Source organism: Brienomyrus brachyistius, chromosome 5 (assembly GCF_023856365.1).
Source record: "Brienomyrus brachyistius isolate T26 chromosome 5, BBRACH_0.4, whole genome shotgun sequence".
NCBI lineage: Eukaryota > Metazoa > Chordata > Actinopteri > Osteoglossiformes > Mormyridae > Brienomyrus > Brienomyrus brachyistius.
This window is the reverse complement of record NC_064537.1, coordinates 6,577,319-6,602,386: the sequence shown is the minus strand read 5'-3', so window position 1 is coordinate 6,602,386 and position 25,068 is coordinate 6,577,319. Positions and strand designations below refer to the sequence as shown.

The 25,068-nt window shown below is 42.4% G+C and overlaps 1 protein-coding gene across 8 annotated transcripts in view; it reads right to left on the bottom strand.

Moving 5' to 3' along the window:
• The window catches only part of ighd (immunoglobulin heavy constant delta), a 93,608-nt gene that overhangs the window by 37,145 nt on the left and 31,395 nt on the right, over nt 1-25,068 (bottom strand). For 2 of the 8 annotated variants that reach the window (XM_049013553.1, XM_049013539.1), the window contains exon 1: nt 659-673. The exons of 4 other annotated variants lie outside the window; for them this stretch is intronic. The gene's annotated coding sequence lies outside the window, so the exon portion shown is untranslated. Of the gene's footprint in view, nt 1-658; nt 674-9,971; nt 9,987-19,290; nt 19,306-25,068 lie in introns of those variants that run through there. 2 more of the 8 variants (XM_049013547.1, XM_049013548.1) reach the window with 2 other exon arrangements.

The window sequence follows — 25,068 nt, the reverse complement described above, 5'->3', positions numbered from 1 at the left end:
ATTTTTTTTTTTTTTAAAAAAACGACAACTCGGTCAATTAATGACTTTACTCGTATTTATTCGAATCACAACTGTAAATATATAAATTACGGTAGACACTGCGTATATCGGTCTTTTTCGCTATGGCCGCAGTGCATTGTGGGTCGAATCGCCATTTTGGGTGGATACAGTTCAAGTCCGAGCGATAGCCTGCGGCATTGTCTTTCGTGAGATGGGACACCCGTGCTGTGTGAGAGGCTGCCATACTAAGGCACATGGTAGAAATGGTAAAAAGGTGGAGCACAACGTGAGATTTTTTCTGTTTCCCACTTGGAAAAGAGGATATGGACAGCAGGTAGAGGAGGTAACGAAGAGGCGTCGGATGGCCTGGGTCGCAGCGGTGAGACGGAATGAGATCACTTTCAACACGGTATCTCCCTTAGTGCGCGTTTGCTCTCGGCAATGCATTTTTTTGTCTTCTTAAGTTGGTATTTTCACGTTGTTTAACCTACGCTAGCCTCACTACGGAGGGTAACAGAAATGGGTTAATCTGCTCCTGTTAAACTTAGCGTTACGTAGTGAATGCTTTTTAAAGACAAAAGTAAACAGCAAAACTGTAATGACACGCTTATCAGTGCATGTATGTGTATATTCGCCTGCATGGATAATAAGCCACAATGCTGTATAAGGCTGTCACTGTGTGCTGTGCCCTGACAAACCAATGGCCTAATATAGTTTAAGTTTAGAAACATTTACAAGTACGGTTTCTATCGTTTCACATGATGTCTGGAAGGATCTGTATAAACGCATTGTATACCGATTCTGTATTCTGCTTGCCACTTCACTTTATTGGTCATATATAAAATATATGTTCAGGCAGTGACATTTATGTGGTGTTCTTTACTCTTTTCCTATCTGAAACACCTAAATTACGAGTGTGTTTTGGTAATGAAAATTGCTCATTGTAAGACCGTGGCCGATTTTTGTCGTCACGGTTGTTTGGCCGGAACATATTATTAACGTCGGTACAGGAGACCTTGTTATTGGATCCATTCCGACTGAAAAGAAAGTCATTGTGAGGATGGAAATTTTATTATGTTAAACTTCCCGTAGGCACGCCATCGCTGTCACAACTAGGCATTTCATTGGCTGCAGTAGCTAGGTATCTCATTGGCTGTCCCGCTGAATTCTATTTCCATGGAGACGATTGTACGTTCCAAGACTACGTAAGCAATAGCCGTGTATAAATTCTGAGGCGCAGTTCCCGAGTGTCAGTACGATATCTTATAGCACTGTGTCTAGTTCTGTTACCTACACTTCTCTGAATAAGATAATAAAGATTAGTGATCTTATTATTTAAAATAATCTTTCAAACACTAAAATGTGCAGCAAAATTAATGCAGTCTGGCACGTGGAGGTGCACTTTGAAGAGCAGGGTAAAGCAGATAGTGTCTGCTTCAGAATACATAGAAGCAAGACAAGGTGCTTTGTTGTTCTGCCGATGGCTGATAAACTGAGTGAGTCTGGCCAGGCTCTGCTCAAAAATATTTCCTTAAAGTTCCTCCACCTGGACCGCAACTTACCGCATGGTGAGGAACCATGCACACCTGCGGTCCAGGATACGTGCTGCAGCCCAGCCACAGCAGCTGCGACAGGTACTGCATCACCTGCGGATCGCACACCTTTCAACAGAGTGATTAGCATATGCCCATGGCCCAAGCTCAAGAAGAAGGTAATGGAAAGTGGTAAAAAGGCCTGTATACTCACCCTGCATTATTGTTTTCAGGTGGTGCAGACGGTGAAGGAGACCCCGAGGCCCCAGATATCAATTCGGGCAGCAGACATGGGAGGATCGTTTCTTTCTTCAGATCCTTCTGGAAGATCCCAAAGATGCTGCTCAAGGTACTAGGCTTGGTTTTGAGGAGTTAAAAAGGTGCCGGACGTATTAGGAGTTTATTATGCTTCAGGTAACACTAGTCTGATGGTTGGTGTTGGCTCTGTTCACTACAGAATATCAAGAAACGACGGGCTCCATGTCCAACCTAGGACTGTCTCCTACCACCAGACCAAGGGCAGCCAAAGTCCTCCTCCGCAGCCTCTTTGCAGCCTAATTTTTGGGCTGCTCTTATGGGATTAAGATATCCCCGTAACCCTGCGAAGGAGTAAGAACTGTGGCTGGTTACATCCATCCATCCATTTTCTCCTACCACCAGACCAAGGGCAGCCAAAGTCCTCCTCCGCAGCCTCTTTGCAGCCTAATTTTTGGGCTGCACTTATGGGATGAAGATATCCCCGTAACCCTGCGAAGGAGTAAGAACTGTGGCTAGTTACATCCATCCATCCATTTTCTCCTACCACCAGACCAAGGGCAGCCAAAGTCCTCCTCCGCAGCCTCTTTGCAGCCTAATTTTTGGGCTGCTCTTATGGGATGTAAATATCCCCGTAACCCTGCGAAGGAGCAACAACTCTGGCTACCCTGTGGTCAGTTACATCTATCTATCCATCCATCCATCCATCCATCCATCTTCCAAACCGCTTATCCTACTGGGTCGTGGTAGCCTCAGCATGTTTTTGGACTGTGGGGGGAATCCGGAGTACCCGGAGGAAGCCCCACGACGACATGGGGAGAACATGCAAACTCCGCACACATGTGACCCAGGCGGAGACTCGAACCCAGGTCCCAGAGGTGTGAGGCAACAGTGCTAACCACTGCAACCACCATGCCGCCCCGTGGTCAGTTGCAGTATATTGTAAATAAAATGTGCTTTCAGTAAAATCTTGCACCCTACTGTATTGTTGTCTGGTTGTATTTATGTACATCGCACAACTGTAACTTGTCGCTGTTCTGTTGGCATCAGGACAGATAAAATATTGATTCTAAGCAGGATTTATCCTTTGCTTATATTAATGGTTTTATCCATGGCTGCTTCATTTATTCTCAATGAATGCACTTCAAAGATCTGTGTTCTTTAAGGGTATCACAGCAGTTTCTTAAACTTTATCCAGTTCACACTCTTCTTTTCTCTCAAGTGTTTGTGGAAACCTTTTAAAAAAGGGGAACTCGGTACCTTAAAAACTCAGACACGAGTTCACATTAAGGAGGCAGAACAGGAAGGTGCTCGGCAGTGGTGTAATGCTGTCTTGGTAGGTGGGTATACTGTTATACCGTATAACTGCATATATGCACTTCTCGTCTGACACATGCACATTTTCGAAAATTTTTAAGTGGGTCTACGATAAATCCATTCTTTCTAGGGGTGGGTTAGGGTTAACCCTAACGCTAACCCTCCGTTATGCCTCTGGTTTTCAAACACCCTGCCCCGCACATTCCTGCTCTACAGTACTTCTCTAGCTTTTTCTAGGCAGGCTGAGAGTTGTGATAATTGTCCTGGTCCTACTTTTTAAAAATAGGATAATCTGCCCCAAAGGTCCTCATCTGCATTCTGAACCATTGGACATTTTGCTAAAATATCTTTGGAAGGTACCTAATATTCTGCAATGGGTTGGCGCCCCATCCTGGGCTGTTCCCTGCGTTTTGCCCACAACCTCCAGAATACAAAGCTGCAGGGATTCTAGGAACTCTAGCAGCATGGATTGAAAACTGGGTATCTGACAGGAAGCAGTTAGTAGTTATTAGTAGCACAATGTCACAGTGGGCCTGCGTTCATAGCAGGGTACCGCCGCAGGGTTCAATTTTAGGACCACTATTGTGCCTGATTTAAATTAACGATACTGACACCAATACGTACAGTAAACTGGTTAAATTTGCAGACGATACCAAGGTGGGTGATGTAGCAGATACTGATCTAGCAGCAGCAAAGCTACAACGGGATCTGGATTTAATTAGCGACTGGGCTGATACCTGGCAGATGAAATTTAACGTAGATAAATGTAAGGTAATCCATGCAGGGAGCAGAAATATAAAGTACAGATATTTTATGGGTTCCACTGAAATAAAGGTAGCTGATTATGAGAAAGACATCGGTGTGTATGTTGATGCTTCCATGTCCCACTCTCTTCAGTGTATGAGGATGTTGGGTTACATCTCTAGGTATGTGGAGTTTAAGACAAGGGAAGTGATGCTACGATTGTATAATTCCTTGGTAAGACCCCACCTAGAATATTCTATGCAGGTTTGGTCACCATACCTTAAGAAGGGCATTGCTTCCGTGGAAAAGGTAAGGCTACAAGAATGATTCCTGGTCTTAGAGGAATGTCTTATGAGTAGAGGTTAGCTGAGCTGAATCTGTTTAGCCTCGAGCAAAGGAGACTAAAGGGGGACGTGATCCAGTTATATAAGATTCTAACGGGTCTGGATGCGGTTCAGCCAAATGGTTATTTCAATATTAGTTTAAATACTAGAACTCGTGGCCATAAGTGGAAATTAGGGGGAGAATATCCATCCATCCATCCATTTTCCAAACCGCTTATCCTACTGGGTCACGGGGGGTCTGGAGCCTATCCCGGAAACAATGGGCACGAGGCAGGGAACAACCCAGGATGGGGGGCCAGCCCATCGCAGGGCACACTCACACAACATTCACTCTCATATGCATTCCCACACTAGCTCCGCCTCTTTACCAGCCAGAAACCTTCCATGTTCCCAACGCCAATGTCCATCGCCAAGGTCTGATCCATCCGGGTCCTTCCCATTCATACCTGCTGCACAAATGACACTGCTCCTGACCCCCACCTTCCATCCTGTAGATTGTGAGCCCACAAGACGCCTTCATGTACCTTCAAAGGAAAAAAAAAGCTGGCTACAGGTTCGCTGAAGATGCGTAACATCAAGGGATAGTCACATGTTCAATGCGTTTCTGTATCTGCCCTATGATTTGTTAAATAATAACCACAATCAATCTTGTTTATGGGAGTTCTTACACACCCTCAAATCAATATGGAAATAGCTTTATATTACCTCCTTATTGGAAAATTGTATCTGTCTTTTATTGGCTATTTTAACTATAAAACTCATAGAAATGTGGTTTGAGACAACTTCAAGTTAAATTGTTTCGTATTACCCACAATAACTGTAATTTAATTATGGATGAAGAAATTAATAATGAATAACAGGGAAAGTATTGTTGCGCAATAATGTATATTTTTGATTAACTGAGGCACTTTCATGGCTGGATTAATGCGTTATATAAGACTCTGTAGCTTAACAAAAAACAGGAAGCCACAGTTCAAGGTAGGGTGCCTCCCCAAGGGGAAATATTACTTTCACTTACAGCAGTTTTCACTCAACATGTTTGGGAATTGCCCTTAGCCATTAAGCTCATTTAATAACAATCTGCACAGATTATAGTCCTGGATCCTCCATTTGCCCAGCTGGAGTTTTCTCTGCAGGTTATTCAGGTTAGATAATAGCACATCACTGATTATGCGGTTAATGCCAGATTAAAGCAATTATCTCCCTGGTCATTTGATCAAATGAAACAATTAGCTCAGCATCTATGGGGGTTGGATCTTAGCTCTATGCACTATGTAGTACTAGTTCAGGAAAAGGAATGTTTTTTTTTTTTAACAGTAAGGGGCTACAGTTCTCGGCTGGTCAACAGGAACACGTTAGTTACTAAAGACAAGATGATATCAAAGAAGAGCAAAGTTGGGGTCTATTTGACCCTTGTGCTTCTTCTCTTTCACTCTGTTCTTCACTCCTCTCTCTTGACACCTTATTGTTTTTCTCTTATAATCACTTAGTTTTAAAACTTTTTTCATTCTACTGTTTGGAAAAATAAACTGGCTTTCACAGATTAGTCACTCTGACCACCGAGTGCTTTTATACATTAAATCAAACTGAGGATAACTGCATTATGTCAGGTTATAGTAAAATTGCAGCCTTCATTGGAAGCAGCAAACAGAAAATGATGACGATGGTGACGGTTGTGAAATATAAATAAATATATATAAAGTGGCAGACCACGAGAAGTAACAGAGCGGGGTCAGCAAGTGCTGAGGTGCACGGTGTGTAAAAGTCGCCAACGCTCTGCTGACTCAATAACTGCAGATTTCCAAGCTTCCTCTGGCCTGAACTCCAACACACAAACTGTACTTCATGGAACAGGCTTCCATGGCCGAGCAGCTCATGCAAGCCTCACATCACCAAGCACAATGCCAAGCGTCGGATGGAGCGGTGAAAAGTCAAAGTGAACTTTATTGTCATTCGGACCATACAATTCCAGAGTGCATAGTAGAACGAAATTGCGCTTCTCCCGGCTACAAATATTGCACAGTGTCTCACAGTTGCCGTATTCTACCACGGAGTGCAAGTACCATCCATTGTAGGAACATTTTTAATGACTGAACTCCATAAAACAACTGACAAAAGAATTAAACCCTTTTAGTGCATTTATGTACATATTTGTTTTGCTTTTTAAAAGAAAACACTTTCTTAAATGCAAAAATAAATAAAATGATGTCAAATAAAAGTATACATATATCTTAAATTAAGGCATAAATTAAAATGCCCTTTACTGTCTGTGTTCTTGTACATTTATAGGAGGCATAATAAAGTTCTGACAGGATTGTATCTCCTGGATGAGATAGGAATGCTGTGCTCATGTTCGTGTGTGTAAGTGAATGTGAGTAAGAGTGTGTGTGTTTAAGTCTGTTAGAGAATGAGTGTGTGTGTGTTTAAGTGTGTTAGAGAATGAGTGTGTATGTAAGCCTTTAAAGGAGCATGTGGCGGTTCGATAATTCAGTGTCTCAGAGACTCACTGGCCCAAGGCTGTTGGGGGGGGGGGGTGTTATGGTCTAATGTTTATGTTATAATAATAGAAATATATTATAAATATAATTATGTAATATTATTCATATTAATCAAGCTACAGAGTAATATTACTAAGGCCTTGAAACAGATCTAGCTGACAACACCCCATGCTCCCCCTTAGACTCACTCCTGCATGCTTCAGGTATCATTGCGACAAAGTGTGACGGCTGCTGTCAGCCTGCTGCAAGTTGCCAAATTTAAATATTGTGTCAAACTAAGCTAACAGTTTATCTGCATACAAACAGCTTCTATTTTAACTTGTATAGCTTTACTGTAGCTTTGCTGCTGTGGAAGACAAACGGCGGTGGATGGGAGCAGCTGAAAACATCGCTTTTCTTCACCTTTCAGCTTGTTGAACAGCAGGTTTGATTACAGACTCTCGCCAGCTCTTTACCAGTACAGGTTTTGTAGAGATTACAAGCACTGCTGTTGTTTTCCTTCACTGCACCTGAGTTCACCATCTCTGTAACGGAACCGTCTCTTTGCTCTTAGTATACAGACAGGCTCCAGCTCCATGTTAATTAACTACGACAGCATCATTTTCACTGTTGTTGTATCAGTGTATTTATTGAGGAAAATAAGGACTGCTTGGGCTGAATCTCGTTATACTTTTTTATTCACACATATGCCCATAAATACGTTTCTATCGCATGTCTGTTTTAGCGGCCAATGTGAGTGAAGCGCTCTCGCTTACTTTGTATGCTGGCTCTGCTCTGTGGACTGCATGCATAGACTGGGTGCTTTCTGTTGAGATGTTGAATCATTAACATTGTGCTATTGTGGTAAGCTAATTCGGTTTTACAATGGACACACTGTACAGTATGTTCGCTTTTCTTTTGATTGAAATGGTCCCAAACTTTAGACATTTTTCATTTTTTGAAGCATCGAAGCAAAGAATTCGCATCGAGGATTTTTTGTAATCGAGTTACTCGATGAATCGTTGCAGCCCTAATCCCTTCTACAGTACACTGACTCAGGTGATTAAGAGAACAATGTTTGAGAGCAACAGTTTGACTCTGTCTAACGAATGGTGCCATAAATTGGACATATACACACAATATATTCTGGCCTGACCCTCACACCCCAGAAACCCACATATCCCTGTGATCACCTGGGTGAAATTTACTTGTAACATAACCAACATTTTAATGTTTAGTTAGCAGTTTTTTAATGAATCATAATTGTATAATGATTTAGTTACTTGGTGTTTGGTAAGGAAGGGTCTACTTTACCTCAGCAATACTAACTCAATCACAAGTTATTCATGCACAGACAACTGATAACACCTTTATCCAGAGGAACTAGTTTCTGAGTAATTAATTAATAATTTGTTAATCATGAATATAAGAATAAATATGTCAGATTGTTATTCATGCTATGCAGATAAATAGTACTATTAACTACTTCCATTAGGGGACTATTAGGTAAATAGTCACCCGCACACCTTTCCACTTCGGCTCGCACAGCCGTTTATTCTGGTAAAAAAGGCACAGAATTAGTTCCCACAGCCAGACTCCCAGCGACGAGCTTCCCGCGTGACTCGAGGGCTCCCCGCGGCTAACTGGTCACACAACACATTAACCAGAAAATATTTAGGCATGTTTACTTCGTAAGATTGAACAGAATAGGGCAGGATCGCACATGTTCACACTGATTCAAGAAGGCATTAGGAGAAAACGCGTTTGTGTGACAGGTGTACTGAATATAATCTGCATTTCACTAAAATAAATTACTAATAAGCGAAGTGTGGTCCATCATTATACTGTTCAGAGTTATTTATATGATTGGTCCAGCACTCTTAAAAGCTGACAAAGTACTAGAGTGAAGCCTATTCCAAGTCTAGTACGTGTACTTCATTAGATAAGCATAACAATTACAACACGTAGCCCAGATATATTGAAAGCAGGCATACCTGTTGGAGCCGTTCTATTACAAATTTGTTTATTTTTTCATAATCCTTCTCTGGATGGCGAGAAACACTCTGTGCACTCGCTAAGACCCCATTGATCTCAATGCTGGTCCCATAAGTCGCAGCGATGTGAAGCAACTCCTTCGCCATGTCGATGAATCCTTGTGCTTCTATAAAAACAAAAGGTCTCAAATCTTGCACCCACATGCGAGCCATCGTGTTCCTGAGCCTGATCTTCATAATTTCTGGAACTTCTCACTTCACAAAACCAGTTATTTTGGCTGCACTCGTTTACCAAGCGATCTGCTGCTACAAGTGTGTTTCTGCACGCCAATCGTCCCCGAGTCAGGTGCATATTTGACTGACTTTGCACGTATTACAAGCAGCGTAGGGAGTTGGTACTCCATCGCGCTCTACTCTTACAAACTATTTTTTAAAGTTGCGGGCTTGCCCAACAGATCCGTAAAAGTCATGCAGGGATCATATACTCCAACTTAGCATTGCGACGCCGTTTTCTCTGACTCCATGTTACCCACACGTCACGCGCTAATCAGGTGACCGCTTCTATTCGATAATGGATATTTATCATAGCCGTTTATGTCTTATAGATTATGCATTCAACCAACATAGCAGACAGGAGAAGATTTTTTTTTAAAAAAAACGACAACTCGGTCAATTAATGACTTTACTCGTATTTATTCGAATCACAACTGTAAATATATAAATTACGGTAGACACTGCGTATATCGGTCTTTTTCGCTATGGCCGCAGTGCATTGTGGGTCGAATCGCCATTTTGGGTGGATACAGTTCAAGTCCGAGCGATAGCCTGCGGCATTGTCTTTCGTGAGATGGGACACCCGTGCTGTGTGAGAGGCTGCCATACTAAGGCACATGGTGCCTTACACATGGTAGAAATGGTAAAAAGGTGGAGCACAACGTGAGATTTTTTCTGTTTCCCACTTGGAAAAGAGGATATGGACAGCAGGTAGAGGAGGTAACGAAGAGGCGTCGGATGGCCTGGGTCGCAGCGGTGAGACGGAATGAGATCACTTTCAACACGGTATCTCCCTTAGTGCGCGTTTGCTCTCGGCAATGCATTTTTTTGTCTTCTTAAGTTGGTATTTTCACGTTGTTTAACCTACGCTAGCCTCACTACGGAGGGTAACAGAAATGGGTTAATCTGCTCCTGTTAAACTTAGCGTTACGTAGTGAATGCTTTTTAAAGACAAAAGTAAACAGCAAAACTGTAATGACACGCTTATCAGTGCATGTATGTGTATATTCGCCTGCATGGATAATAAGCCACAATGCTGTATAAGGCTGTCACTGTGTGCTGTGCCCTGACAAACCAATGGCCTAATATAGTTTAAGTTTAGAAACATTTACAAGTACGGTTTCTATCGTTTCACATGATGTCTGGAAGGATCTGTATAAACGCATTGTATACCGATTCTGTATTCTGCTTGCCACTTCACTTTATTGGTCATATTTAAAATAAAATATATGTTCAGGCAGTGACATTTATGTGGTGTTCTTTACTCTTTTCCTATCTGAAACACCTAAATTACGAGTGTGTTTTGATAATGAAAATTGCTCATTGTAAGACCGTGGCCGATTTTTGTCGTCACGGTTGTTTGGCCGGAACATATTATTAACGTCGGTACAGGAGACCTTGTTATTGGATCCATTCCGACTGAAAAGAAAGTCATTGTGAGGATGGAAATTTTATTATGTTAAACTTCCCGTAGGCACGCCATCGCTGTCACAACTAGGCATTTCATTGGCTGCAGTAGCTAGGTATCTCATTGGCTGTCCCGCTGAATTCTATTTCCATGGAGACGATTGTACGTTCCAAGACTACGTAAGCAATAGCCGTGTATAAATTCTGAGGCGCAGTTCCCGAGTGTCAGTACGATATCTTATAGCACTGTGTCTAGTTCTGTTACCTACACTTCTCTGAATAAGATAATAAAGATTAGTGATCTTATTATTTAAAATAATCTTTCAAACACTAAAATGTGCAGCAAAATTAATGCAGTCTGGCACGTGGAGGTGCACTTTGAAGAGCAGGGTAAAGCAGATAGTGTCTGCTTCAGAATACATAGAAGCAAGACAAGGTGCTTTGTTGTTCTGCCGATGGCTGATAAACTGAGTGAGTCTGGCCAGGCTCTGCTCAAAAATATTTCCTTAAAGTTCCTCCACCTGGACCGCAACTTACCGCATGGTGAGGAACCATGCACACCTGCGGTCCAGGATACGTGCTGCAGCCCAGCCACAGCAGCTGCGACAGGTACTGCATCACCTGCGGATCGCACACCTTTCAACAGAGTGATTAGCATATGCCCATGGCCCAAGCTCAAGAAGAAGGTAATGGAAAGTGGTAAAAAGGCCTGTATACTCACCCTGCATTATTGTTTTCAGGTGGTGCAGACGGTGAAGGAGACCCCGAGGCCCCAGATATCAATTCGGGCAGCAGACATGGGAGGATCGTTTCTTTCTTCAGATCCTTCTGGAAGATCCCAAAGATGCTGCTCAAGGTACTAGGCTTGGTTTTGAGGAGTTAAAAAGGTGCCGGACGTATTAGGAGTTTATTATGCTTCAGGTAACACTAGTCTGATGGTTGGTGTTGGCTCTGTTCACTACAGAATATCAAGAAACGACGGGCTCCATGTCCAACCTAGGATTGTCTCCTACCACCAGACCAAGGGCAGCCAAAGTCCTCCTCCGCAGCCTCTTTGCAGCCTAATTTTTGGGCTGCTCTTATGGGATTAAGATATCCCCGTAACCCTGCGAAGGAGTAAGAACTGTGGCTGGTTACATCCATCCATCCATTTTCTCCTACCACCAGACCAAGGGCAGCCAAAGTCCTCCTCCGCAGCCTCTTTGCAGCCTAATTTTTGGGCTGCACTTATGGGATGAAGATATCCCCGTAACCCTGCGAAGGAGTAAGAACTGTGGCTAGTTACATCCATCCATCCATTTTCTCCTACCACCAGACCAAGGGCAGCCAAAGTCCTCCTCCGCAGCCTCTTTGCAGCCTAATTTTTGGGCTGCTCTTATGGGATGTAAATATCCCCGTAACCCTGCGAAGGAGCAACAACTCTGGCTACCCTGTGGTCAGTTACATCTATCTATCCATCCATCCATCCATCCATCCATCTTCCAAACCGCTTATCCTACTGGGTCGTGGTAGCCTCAGCATGTTTTTGGACTGTGGGGGGAATCCGGAGTACCCGGAGGAAGCCCCACGACGACATGGGGAGAACATGCAAACTCCGCACACATGTGACCCAGGCGGAGACTCGAACCCAGGTCCCAGAGGTGTGAGGCAACAGTGCTAACCACTGCAACCACCATGCCGCCCCGTGGTCAGTTGCAGTATATTGTAAATAAAATGTGCTTTCAGTAAAATCTTGCACCCTACTGTATTGTTGTCTGGTTGTATTTATGTACATCGCACAACTGTAACTTGTCGCTGTTCTGTTGGCATCAGGACAGATAAAATATTGATTCTAAGCAGGATTTATCCTTTGCTTATATTAATGGTTTTATCCATGGCTGCTTCATTTATTCTCAATGAATGCACTTCAAAGATCTGTGTTCTTTAAGGGTATCACAGCAGTTTCTTAAACTTTATCCAGTTCACACTCTTCTTTTCTCTCAAGTGTTTGTGGAAACCTTTTAAAAAAGGGGAACTCGGTACCTTAAAAACTCAGACACGAGTTCACATTAAGGAGTCAGAACAGGAAGGTGCTCGGCAGTGGTGTAATGCTGTCTTGGTAGGTGGGTATACTGTTATACCGTATAACTGCATATATGCACTTCTCGTCTGACACATGCACATTTTCGAAAATTTTTAAGTGGGTCTACGATAAATCCATTCTTTCTAGGGGTGGGTTAGGGTTAACCCTAACGCTAACCCTCCGTTATGCCTCTGGTTTTCAAACACCCTGCCCCGCACATTCCTGCTCTACAGTACTTCTCTAGCTTTTTCTAGGCAGGCTGAGAGTTGTGATAATTGTCCTGGTCCTACTTTTTAAAAATAGGATAATCTGCCCCAAAGGTCCTCATCTGCATTCTGAACCATTGGACATTTTGCTAAAATATCTTTGGAAGGTACCTAATATTCTGCAATGGGTTGGCGCCCCATCCTGGGCTGTTCCCTGCGTTTTGCCCACAACCTCCAGAATACAAAGCTGCAGGGATTCTAGGAACTCTAGCAGCATGGATTGAAAACTGGGTATCTGACAGGAAGCAGTTAGTAGTTATTAGTAGCACAATGTCACAGTGGGCCTGCGTTCATAGCGGGGTACCGCCGCAGGGTTAAATTTTAGGACCACTATTGTGCCTGATTTAAATTAACGATATTGACACCAATACGTACAGTAAACTGGTTAAATTTGCAGACGATACCAAGGTGGGTGGTGTAGCAGATACTGATCTAGCAGCAGCAAAGCTACAACGGGATCTGAATTTAATTAGCGACTGGGCTGATACCTGGCAGATGAAATTTAACGTAGATAAATGTAAGGTAATCCATGCAGGGAGCAGAAATATAAAGTACAGATATTTTATGGGTTCCACTGAAATAAAGGTAGCTGATTATGAGAAAGACATCGGTGTGTATGTTGATGCTTCCATGTCCCACTCTCTTCAGTGTATGAGGATGTTGGGTTACATCTCTAGGTATGTGGAGTTTAAGACAAGGGAAGTGATGCTACGATTGTATAATTCCTTGGTAAGACCCCACCTAGAATATTCTATGCAGGTTTGGTCACCATACCTTAAGAAGGGCATTGCTTCCGTGGAAAAGGTAAGGCTACAAGAATGATTCCTGGTCTTAGAGGAATGTCTTATGAGTAGAGGTTAGCTGAGCTGAATATGTTTAGCCTCGAGCAAAGGAGAGTAAAGGGGGACGTGATCCAGTTATATAAGATTCTAACGGGTCTGGATGCGGTTCAGCCAAATGGTTATTTCAATATTAGTTTAAATACTAGAACTCGTGGCCATAAGTGGAAATTAGGGGGAGAATATCCATCCATCCATCCATTTTCCAAACCGCTTATCCTACTGGGTCACGGGGGGTCTGGAGCCTATCCCGGAAACAATGGGCACGAGGCAGGGAACAACCCAGGATGGGGGGCCAGCCCATCGCAGGGCACACTCACACAACATTCACTCTCATATGCATTCCCACACTAGCTCCGCCTCTTTACCAGCCAGAAACCTTCCATGTTCCCAACGCCAATGTCCATCGCCAAGGTCTGATCCATCCGGGTCCTTCCCATTCATACCTGCTGCACAAATGACACTGCTCCTGACCCCCACCTTCCATCCTGTAGATTGTGAGCCCACAAGACGCCTTCATGTACCTTCAAAGGAAAAAAAAAGCTGGCTACAGGTTCGCTGAAGATGCGTAACATCAAGGGATAGTCACATGTTCAATGCGTTTCTGTATCTGCCCTATGATTTGTTAAATAATAACCACAATCAATCTTGTTTATGGGAGTTCTTACACACCCTCAAATCAATATGGAAATAGCTTTATATTACCTCCTTATTGGAAAATTGTATCTGTCTTTTATTGGCTATTTTAACTATAAAACTCATAGAAATGTGGTTTGAGACAACTTCAAGTTAAATTGTTTCGTATTACCCACAATAACTGTAATTTAATTATGGATGAAGAAATTAATAATGAATAACAGGGAAAGTATTGTTGCGCAATAATGTATATTTTTGATTAACTGAGGCACTTTCATGGCTGGATTAATGCGTTATATAAGACTCTGTAGCTTAACAAAAAACAGGAAGCCACAGTTCAAGGTAGGGTGCCTCCCCAAGGGGAAATATTACTTTCACTTACAGCAGTTTTCACTCAACATGTTTGGGAATTGCCCTTAGCCATTAAGCTCATTTAATAACAATCTGCACAGATTATAGTCCTGGATCCTCCATTTGCCCAGCTGGAGTTTTCTCTGCAGGTTATTCAGGTTAGATAATAGCACATCACTGATTATGCGGTTAATGCCAGATTAAAGCAATTATCTCCCTGGTCATTTGATCAAATGAAACAATTAGCTCAGCATCTATGGGGGTTGGATCTTAGCTCTATGCACTATGTAGTACTAGTTCAGGAAAAGGAATGTTTTTTTTTTTTAACAGTAAGGGGCTACAGTTCTCGGCTGGTCAACAGGAACACGTTAGTTACTAAAGACAAGATGATATCAAAGAAGAGCAAAGTTGGGGTCTATTTGACCCTTGTGCTTCTTCTCTTTCACTCTGTTCTTCACTCCTCTCTCTTGACACCTTATTGTTTTTCTCTTATAATCACTTAGTTTTAAAACTTTTTTCATTCTACTGTTTGGAAAAATAAACTGGCTTTCACAGATTAGTCACTCTGACCACCGAGTGCTTTTATACATTAAATCAAACTGAGGATAACTGCATTATGTCAGGTTATAGTAAAATTGCAGCCTTCATTGGAAGCAGCAAACAGAAAATGATGACGATGGTGACGGTTGTGAAATATAAATAAATATATATAAAGTGGCAGACCACGAGAAGTAACAGAGCGGGGTCAGCAAGTGCTGAGGTGCACGGTGTGTAAAAGTCGCCAACGCTCTGCTGACTCAATAACTGCAGATTTCCAAGCTTCCTCTGGCCTGAACTCCAACACACAAACTGTACTTCATGGAACAGGCTTCCATGGCCGAGCAGCTCATGCAAGCCTCACATCACCAAGCACAATGCCAAGCGTCGGATGGAGCGGTGAAAAGTCAAAGTGAACTTTATTGTCATTCGGACCATACAATTCCAGAGTGCATAGTAGAACGAAATTGCGCTTCTCCCGGCTACAAATATTGCACAGTGTCTCACAGTTGCCGTATTCTACCACGGAGTGCAAGTACCATCCATTGTAGGAACATTTTTAATGACTGAACTCCATAAAACAACTGACAAAAGAATTAAACCCTTTTAGTGCATTTATGTACATATTTGTTTTGCTTTTTAAAAGAAAACACTTTCTTAAATGCAAAAATAAATAAAATGATGTCAAATAAAAGTATACATATATCTTAAATTAAGGCATAAATTAAAATGCCCTTTACTGTCTGTGTTCTTGTACATTTATAGGAGGCATAATAAAGTTCTGACAGGATTGTATCTCCTGGATGAGATAGGAATGCTGTGCTCATGTTCGTGTGTGTAAGTGAATGTGAGTAAGAGTGTGTGTGTTTAAGTCTGTTAGAGAATGAGTGTGTGTGTGTTTAAGTGTGTTAGAGAATGAGTGTGTATGTAAGCCTTTAAAGGAGCATGTGGCGGTTCGATAATTCAGTGTCTCAGAGACTCACTGGCCCAAGGCTGTTGGGGGGGGGGGGGTGTTATGGTCTAATGTTTATGTTATAATAATAGAAATATATTATAAATATAATTATGTAATATTATTCATATTAATCAAGCTACAGAGTAATATTACTAAGGCCTTGAAACAGATCTAGCTGACAACACCCCATGCTCCCCCTTAGACTCACTCCTGCATGCTTCAGGTATCATTGCGACAAAGTGTGACGGCTGCTGTCAGCCTGCTGCAAGTTGCCAAATTTAAATATTGTGTCAAACTAAGCTAACAGTTTATCTGCATACAAACAGCTTCTATTTTAACTTGTATAGCTTTACTGTAGCTTTGCTGCTGTGGAAGACAAACGGCGGTGGATGGGAGCAGCTGAAAACATCGCTTTTCTTCACCTTTCAGCTTGTTGAACAGCAGGTTTGATTACAGACTCTCGCCAGCTCTTTACCAGTACAGGTTTTGTAGAGATTACAAGCACTGCTGTTGTTTTCCTTCACTGCACCTGAGTTCACCATCTCTGTAACGGAACCGTCTCTTTGCTCTTAGTATACAGACAGGCTCCAGCTCCATGTTAATTAACTACGACAGCATCATTTTCACTGTTGTTGTATCAGTGTATTTATTGAGGAAAATAAGGACTGCTTGGGCTGAATCTCGTTATACTTTTTTATTCACACATATGCCCATAAATACGTTTCTATCGCATGTCTGTTTTAGCGGCCAATGTGAGTGAAGCGCTCTCGCTTACTTTGTATGCTGGCTCTGCTCTGTGGACTGCATGCATAGACTGGGTGCTTTCTGTTGAGATGTTGAATCATTAACATTGTGCTATTGTGGTAAGCTAATTCGGTTTTACAATGGACACACTGTACAGTATGTTCGCTTTTCTTTTGATTGAAATGGTCCCAAACTTTAGACATTTTTCATTTTTTGAAGCATCGAAGCAAAGAATTCGCATCGAGGATTTTTTGTAATCGAGTTACTCGATGAATCGTTGCAGCCCTAATCCCTTCTACAGTACACTGACTCAGGTGATTAAGAGAACAATGTTTGAGAGCAACAGTTTGACTCTGTCTAACGAATGGTGCCATAAATTGGACATATACACACAATATATTCTGGCCTGACCCTCACACCCCAGAAACCCACATATCCCTGTGATCACCTGGGTGAAATTTACTTGTAACATAACCAACATTTTAATGTTTAGTTAGCAGTTTTTTAATGAATCATAATTGTATAATGATTTAGTTACTTGGTGTTTGGTAAGGAAGGGTCTACTTTACCTCAGCAATACTAACTCAATCACAAGTTATTCATGCACAGACAACTGATAACACCTTTATCCAGAGGAACTAGTTTCTGAGTAATTAATTAATAATTTGTTAATCATGAATATAAGAATAAATATGTCAGATTGTTATTCATGCTATGCAGATAAATAGTACTATTAACTACTTCCATTAGGGGACTATTAGGTAAATAGTCACCCGCACACCTTTCCACTTCGGCTCGCACAGCCGTTTATTCTGGTAAAAAAGGCACAGAATTAGTTCCCACAGCCAGACTCCCAGCGACGAGCTTCCCGCGTGACTCGAGGGCTCCCCGCGGCTAACTGGTCACACAACACATTAACCAGAAAATATTTAGGCATGTTTACTTCGTAAGATTGAACAGAATAGGGCAGGATCGCACATGTTCACACTGATTCAAGAAGGCATTAGGAGAAAACGCGTTTGTGTGACAGGTGTACTGAATATAATCTGCATTTCACTAAAATAAATTACTAATAAGCGAAGTGTGGTCCATCATTATACTGTTCAGAGTTATTTATATGATTGGTCCAGCACTCTTAAAAGCTGACAAAGTACTAGAGTGAAGCCTATTCCAAGTCTAGTACGTGTACTTCATTAGATAAGCATAACAATTACAACACGTAGCCCAGATATATTGAAAGCAGGCATACCTGTTGGAGCCGTTCTATTACAAATTTGTTTATTTTTTCATAATCCTTCTCTGGATGGCGAGAAACACTCTGTGCACTCGCTAAGACCCCATTGATCTCAATGCTGGTCCCATAAGTCGCAGCGATGTGAAGCAACTCCTTCGCCATGTCGATGAATCCTTGTGCTTCTATAAAAACAAAAGGTCTCAAATCTTGCACCCACATGCGAGCCATCGTGTTCCTGAGCCTGATCTTCATAATTTCTGGAACTTCTCACTTCACAAAACCAGTTATTTTGGCTGCACTCGTTTACCAAGCGATCTGCTGCTACAAGTGTGTTTCTGCACGCCAATCGTCCCCGAGTCAGGTGCATATTTGACTGACTTTGCACGTATTACAAGCAGCGTAGGGAGTTGGTACTCCATCGCGCTCTACTCTTACAAACTATTTTTTAAAGTTGCGGGCTTGCCCAACAGATCCGTAAAAGTCATGCAGGGATCATATACTCCAACTTAGCATTGCGACGCCGTTTTCTCTGACTCCATGTTACCCACACGTCACGCGCTAATCAGGTGACCGCTTCTATTCGATAATGGATATTTATCATAGCCGTTTATGTCTTATAGATTATGCATTCAACCAACATAGCAGACAGGAGAAGATTTTTTTTTAAAAAAAACGACAACTCGGTCAATTAATGACTTTACTCGTATTTATTCGAATCACAACTGTAAATATATAAATTACGGTAGACACTGCGTATATCGGTCTTTTTCGCTATGGCCGCAGTGCATTGTGGGTCGAATCGCCATTTTGGGTGGATACAGTTCAAGTCCGAGCGATAGCCTGCGGCATTGTCTTTCGTGAGATGGGACACCCGTGCTGTGTGAGAGGCTGCCATACTAAGGCACATGGTGCCTTACACATGGTAGAAATGGTAAAAAGGTGGAGCACAACGTGAGATTTTTTCGGTTTCCCACTTGGAAAAGAGGATATGGACAGCAGGTAGAGGAGGTAACGAAGAGGCGTCGGATGGCCTGGGTCGCAGCGGTGAGACGGAATGAGATCACTTTCAACACGGTATCTCCCTTAGTGCGCGTTTGCTCTCGGCAATGCATTTTTTTGTCTTCTTAAGTTGGTATTTTCACGTTGTTTAACCTACGCTAGCCTCACTACGGAGGGTAACAGAAATGGGTTAATCTGCTCCTGTTAAACTTAGCGTTACGTAGTGAATGCTTTTTAAAGACAAAAGTAAACAGCAAAACTGTAATGACACGCTTATCAGTGCATGTATGTGTATATTCGCCTGCATGGATAATAAGCCACAATGCTGTATAAGGCTGTCACTGTGTGCTGTGCCCTGACAAACCAATGGCCTAATATAGTTTAAGTTTAGAAACATTTACAAGTACGGTTTCTATCGTTTCACATGATGTCTGGAAGGATCTGTATAAACGCATTGTATACCGATTCTGTATTCTGCTTGCCACTTCACTTTATTGGTCATATTTAAAATAAAATATATGTTCAGGCAGTGACATTTATGTGGTGTTCTTTACTCTTTTCCTATCTGAAACACCTAAATTACGAGTGTGTTTTGGTAATGAAAATTGCTCATTGTAAGACCGTGGCCGATTTTTGTCGTCACGGTTGTTTGGCCGGAACATATTATTAACGTCGGTACAGGAGACCTTGTTATTGGATCCATTCCGACTGAAAAGAAAGTCATTGTGAGGATGGAAATTTTATTATGTTAAACTTCCCGTAGGCACGCCATCGCTGTCACAACTAGGCATTTCATTGGCTGCAGTAGCTAGGTATCTCATTGGCTGTCCCGCTGAATTCTATTTCCATGGAGACGATTGTACGTTCCAAGACTACGTAAGCAATAGCCGTGTATAAATTCTGAGGCGCAGTTCCCGAGTGTCAGTACGATATCTTATAGCACTGTGTCTAGTTCTGTTACCTACACTTCTCTGAATAAGATAATAAAGATTAGTGATCTTATTATTTAAAATAATCTTTCAAACACTAAAATGTGCAGCAAAATTAATGCAGTCTGGCACGTGGAGGTGCACTTTGAAGAGCAGGGTAAAGCAGATAGTGTCTGCTTCAGAATACATAGAAGCAAGACAAGGTGCTTTGTTGTTCTGCCGATGGCTGATAAACTGAGTGAGTCTGGCCAGGCTCTGCTCAAAAATATTTCCTTAAAGTTCCTCCACCTGGACCGCAACTTACCGCATGGTGAGGAACCATGCACACCTGCGGTCCAGGATACGTGCTGCAGCCCAGCCACAGCAGCTGCGACAGGTACTGCATCACCTGCGGATCGCACACCTTTCAACAGAGTGATTAGCATATGCCCATGGCCCAAGCTCAAGAAGAAGGTAATGGAAAGTGGTAAAAAGGCCTGTATACTCACCCTGCATTATTGTTTTCAGGTGGTGCAGACGGTGAAGGAGACCCCGAGGCCCCAGATATCAATTCGGGCAGCAGACATGGGAGGATCGTTTCTTTCTTCAGATCCTTCTGGAAGATCCCAAAGATGCTGCTCAAGGTACTAGGCTTGGTTTTGAGGAGTTAAAAAGGTGCCGGACGTATTAGGAGTTTATTATGCTTCAGGTAACACTAGTCTGATGGTTGGTGTTGGCTCTGTTCACTACAGAATATCAAGAAACGACGGGCTCCATGTCCAACCTAGGATTGTCTCCTACCACCAGACCAAGGGCAGCCAAAGTCCTCCTCCGCAGCCTCTTTGCAGCCTAATTTTTGGGCTGCTCTTATGGGATTAAGATATCCCCGTAACCCTGCGAAGGAGTAAGAACTGTGGCTGGTTACATCCATCCATCCATTTTCTCCTACCACCAGACCAAGGGCAGCCAAAGTCCTCCTCCGCAGCCTCTTTGCAGCCTAATTTTTGGGCTGCACTTATGGGATGAAGATATCCCCGTAACCCTGCGAAGGAGTAAGAACTGTGGCTAGTTACATCCATCCATCCATTTTCTCCTACCACCAGACCAAGGGCAGCCAAAGTCCTCCTCCGCAGCCTCTTTGCAGCCTAATTTTTGGGCTGCTCTTATGGGATGTAAATATCCCCGTAACCCTGCGAAGGAGCAACAACTCTGGCTACCCTGTGGTCAGTTACATCTATCTATCCATCCATCCATCCATCCATCCATCTTCCAAACCGCTTATCCTACTGGGTCGTGGTAGCCTCAGCATGTTTTTGGACTGTGGGGGGAATCCGGAGTACCCGGAGGAAGCCCCACGACGACATGGGGAGAACATGCAAACTCCGCACACATGTGACCCAGGCGGAGACTCGAACCCAGGTCCCAGAGGTGTGAGGCAACAGTGCTAACCACTGCAACCACCATGCCGCCCCGTGGTCAGTTGCAGTATATTGTAAATAAAATGTGCTTTCAGTAAAATCTTGCACCCTACTGTATTGTTGTCTGGTTGTATTTATGTACATCGCACAACTGTAACTTGTCGCTGTTCTGTTGGCATCAGGACAGATAAAATATTGATTCTAAGCAGGATTTATCCTTTGCTTATATTAATGGTTTTATCCATGGCTGCTTCATTTATTCTCAATGAATGCACTTCAAAGATCTGTGTTCTTTAAGGGTATCACAGCAGTTTCTTAAACTTTATCCAGTTCACACTCTTCTTTTCTCTCAAGTGTTTGTGGAAACCTTTTAAAAAAGGGGAACTCGGTACCTTAAAAACTCAGACACGAGTTCACATTAAGGAGTCAGAACAGGAAGGTGCTCGGCAGTGGTGTAATGCTGTCTTGGTAGGTGGGTATACTGTTATACCGTATAACTGCATATATGCACTTCTCGTCTGACACATGCACATTTTCGAAAATTTTTAAGTGGGTCTACGATAAATCCATTCTTTCTAGGGGTGGGTTAGGGTTAACCCTAACGCTAACCCTCCGTTATGCCTCTGGTTTTCAAACACCCTGCCCCGCACATTCCTGCTCTACAGTACTTCTCTAGCTTTTTCTAGGCAGGCTGAGAGTTGTGATAATTGTCCTGGTCCTACTTTTTAAAAATAGGATAATCTGCCCCAAAGGTCCTCATCTGCATTCTGAACCATTGGACATTTTGCTAAAATATCTTTGGAAGGTACCTAATATTCTGCAATGGGTTGGCGCCCCATCCTGGGCTGTTCCCTGCGTTTTGCCCACAACCTCCAGAATACAAAGCTGCAGGGATTCTAGGAACTCTAGCAGCATGGATTGAAAACTGGGTATCTGACAGGAAGCAGTTAGTAGTTATTAGTAGCACAATGTCACAGTGGGCCTGCGTTCATAGCGGGGGTACCGCCGCAGGGTTAAATTTTAGGACCACTATTGTGCCTGATTTAAATTAACGATATTGACACCAATACGTACAGTAAACTGGTTAAATTTGCAGACGATACCAAGGTGGGTGGTGTAGCAGATACTGATCTAGCAGCAGCAAAGCTACAACGGGATCTGAATTTAATTAGCGACTGGGCTGATACCTGGCAGATGAAATTTAACGTAGATAAATGTAAGGTAATCCATGCAGGGAGCAGAAATATAAAGTACAGATATTTTATGGGTTCCACTGAAATAAAGGTAGCTGATTATGAGAAAGACATCGGTGTGTATGTTGATGCTTCCATGTCCCACTCTCTTCAGTGTATGAGGATGTTGGGTTACATCTCTAGGTATGTGGAGTTTAAGACAAGGGAAGTGATGCTACGATTGTATAATTCCTTGGTAAGACCCCACCTAGAATATTCTATGCAGGTTTGGTCACCATACCTTAAGAAGGGCATTGCTTCCGTGGAAAAGGTAAGGCTACAAGAATGATTCCTGGTCTTAGAGGAATGTCTTATGAGTAGAGGTTAGCTGAGCTGAATATGTTTAGCCTCGAGCAAAGGAGAGTAAAGGGGGACGTGATCCAGTTATATAAGATTCTAACGGGTCTGGATGCGGTTCAGCCAAATGGTTATTTCAATATTAGTTTAAATACTAGAACTCGTGGCCATAAGTGGAAATTAGGGGGAGAATATCCATCCATCCATCCATTTTCCAAACCGCTTATCCTACTGGGTCACGGGGGGTCTGGAGCCTATCCCGGAAACAATGGGCACGAGGCAGGGAACAACCCAGGATGGGGGGCCAGCCCATCGCAGGGCACACTCACACAACATTCACTCTCATATGCATTCCCACACTAGCTCCGCCTCTTTACCAGCCAGAAACCTTCCATGTTCCCAACGCCAATGTCCATCGCCAAGGTCTGATCCATCCGGGTCCTTCCCATTCATACCTGCTGCACAAATGACACTGCTCCTGACCCCCACCTTCCATCCTGTAGATTGTGAGCCCACAAGACGCCTTCATGTACCTTCAAAGGAAAAAAAAAGCTGGCTACAGGTTCGCTGAAGATGCGTAACATCAAGGGATAGTCACATGTTCAATGCGTTTCTGTATCTGCCCTATGATTTGTTAAATAATAACCACAATCAATCTTGTTTATGGGAGTTCTTACACACCCTCAAATCAATATGGAAATAGCTTTATATTACCTCCTTATTGGAAAATTGTATCTGTCTTTTATTGGCTATTTTAACTATAAAACTCATAGAAATGTGGTTTGAGACAACTTCAAGTTAAATTGTTTCGTATTACCCACAATAACTGTAATTTAATTATGGATGAAGAAATTAATAATGAATAACAGGGAAAGTATTGTTGCGCAATAATGTATATTTTTGATTAACTGAGGCACTTTCATGGCTGGATTAATGCGTTATATAAGACTCTGTAGCTTAACAAAAAACAGGAAGCCACAGTTCAAGGTAGGGTGCCTCCCCAAGGGGAAATATTACTTTCACTTACAGCAGTTTTCACTCAACATGTTTGGGAATTGCCCTTAGCCATTAAGCTCATTTAATAACAATCTGCACAGATTATAGTCCTGGATCCTCCATTTGCCCAGCTGGAGTTTTCTCTGCAGGTTATTCAGGTTAGATAATAGCACATCACTGATTATGCGGTTAATGCCAGATTAAAGCAATTATCTCCCTGGTCATTTGATCAAATGAAACAATTAGCTCAGCATCTATGGGGGTTGGATCTTAGCTCTATGCACTATGTAGTACTAGTTCAGGAAAAGGAATGTTTTTTTTTTTTAACAGTAAGGGGCTACAGTTCTCGGCTGGTCAACAGGAACACGTTAGTTACTAAAGACAAGATGATATCAAAGAAGAGCAAAGTTGGGGTCTATTTGACCCTTGTGCTTCTTCTCTTTCACTCTGTTCTTCACTCCTCTCTCTTGACACCTTATTGTTTTTCTCTTATAATCACTTAGTTTTAAAACTTTTTTCATTCTACTGTTTGGAAAAATAAACTGGCTTTCACAGATTAGTCACTCTGACCACCGAGTGCTTTTATACATTAAATCAAACTGAGGATAACTGCATTATGTCAGGTTATAGTAAAATTGCAGCCTTCATTGGAAGCAGCAAACAGAAAATGATGACGATGGTGACGGTTGTGAAATATAAATAAATATATATAAAGTGGCAGACCACGAGAAGTAACAGAGCGGGGTCAGCAAGTGCTGAGGTGCACGGTGTGTAAAAGTCGCCAACGCTCTGCTGACTCAATAACTGCAGATTTCCAAGCTTCCTCTGGCCTGAACTCCAACACACAAACTGTACTTCATGGAACAGGCTTCCATGGCCGAGCAGCTCATGCAAGCCTCACATCACCAAGCACAATGCCAAGCGTCGGATGGAGCGGTGAAAAGTCAAAGTGAACTTTATTGTCATTCGGACCATACAATTCCAGAGTGCATAGTAGAACGAAATTGCGCTTCTCCCGGCTACAAATATTGCACAGTGTCTCACAGTTGCCGTATTCTACCACGGAGTGCAAGTACCATCCATTGTAGGAACATTTTTAATGACTGAACTCCATAAAACAACTGACAAAAGAATTAAACCCTTTTAGTGCATTTATGTACATATTTGTTTTGCTTTTTAAAAGAAAACACTTTCTTAAATGCAAAAATAAATAAAATGATGTCAAATAAAAGTATACATATATCTTAAATT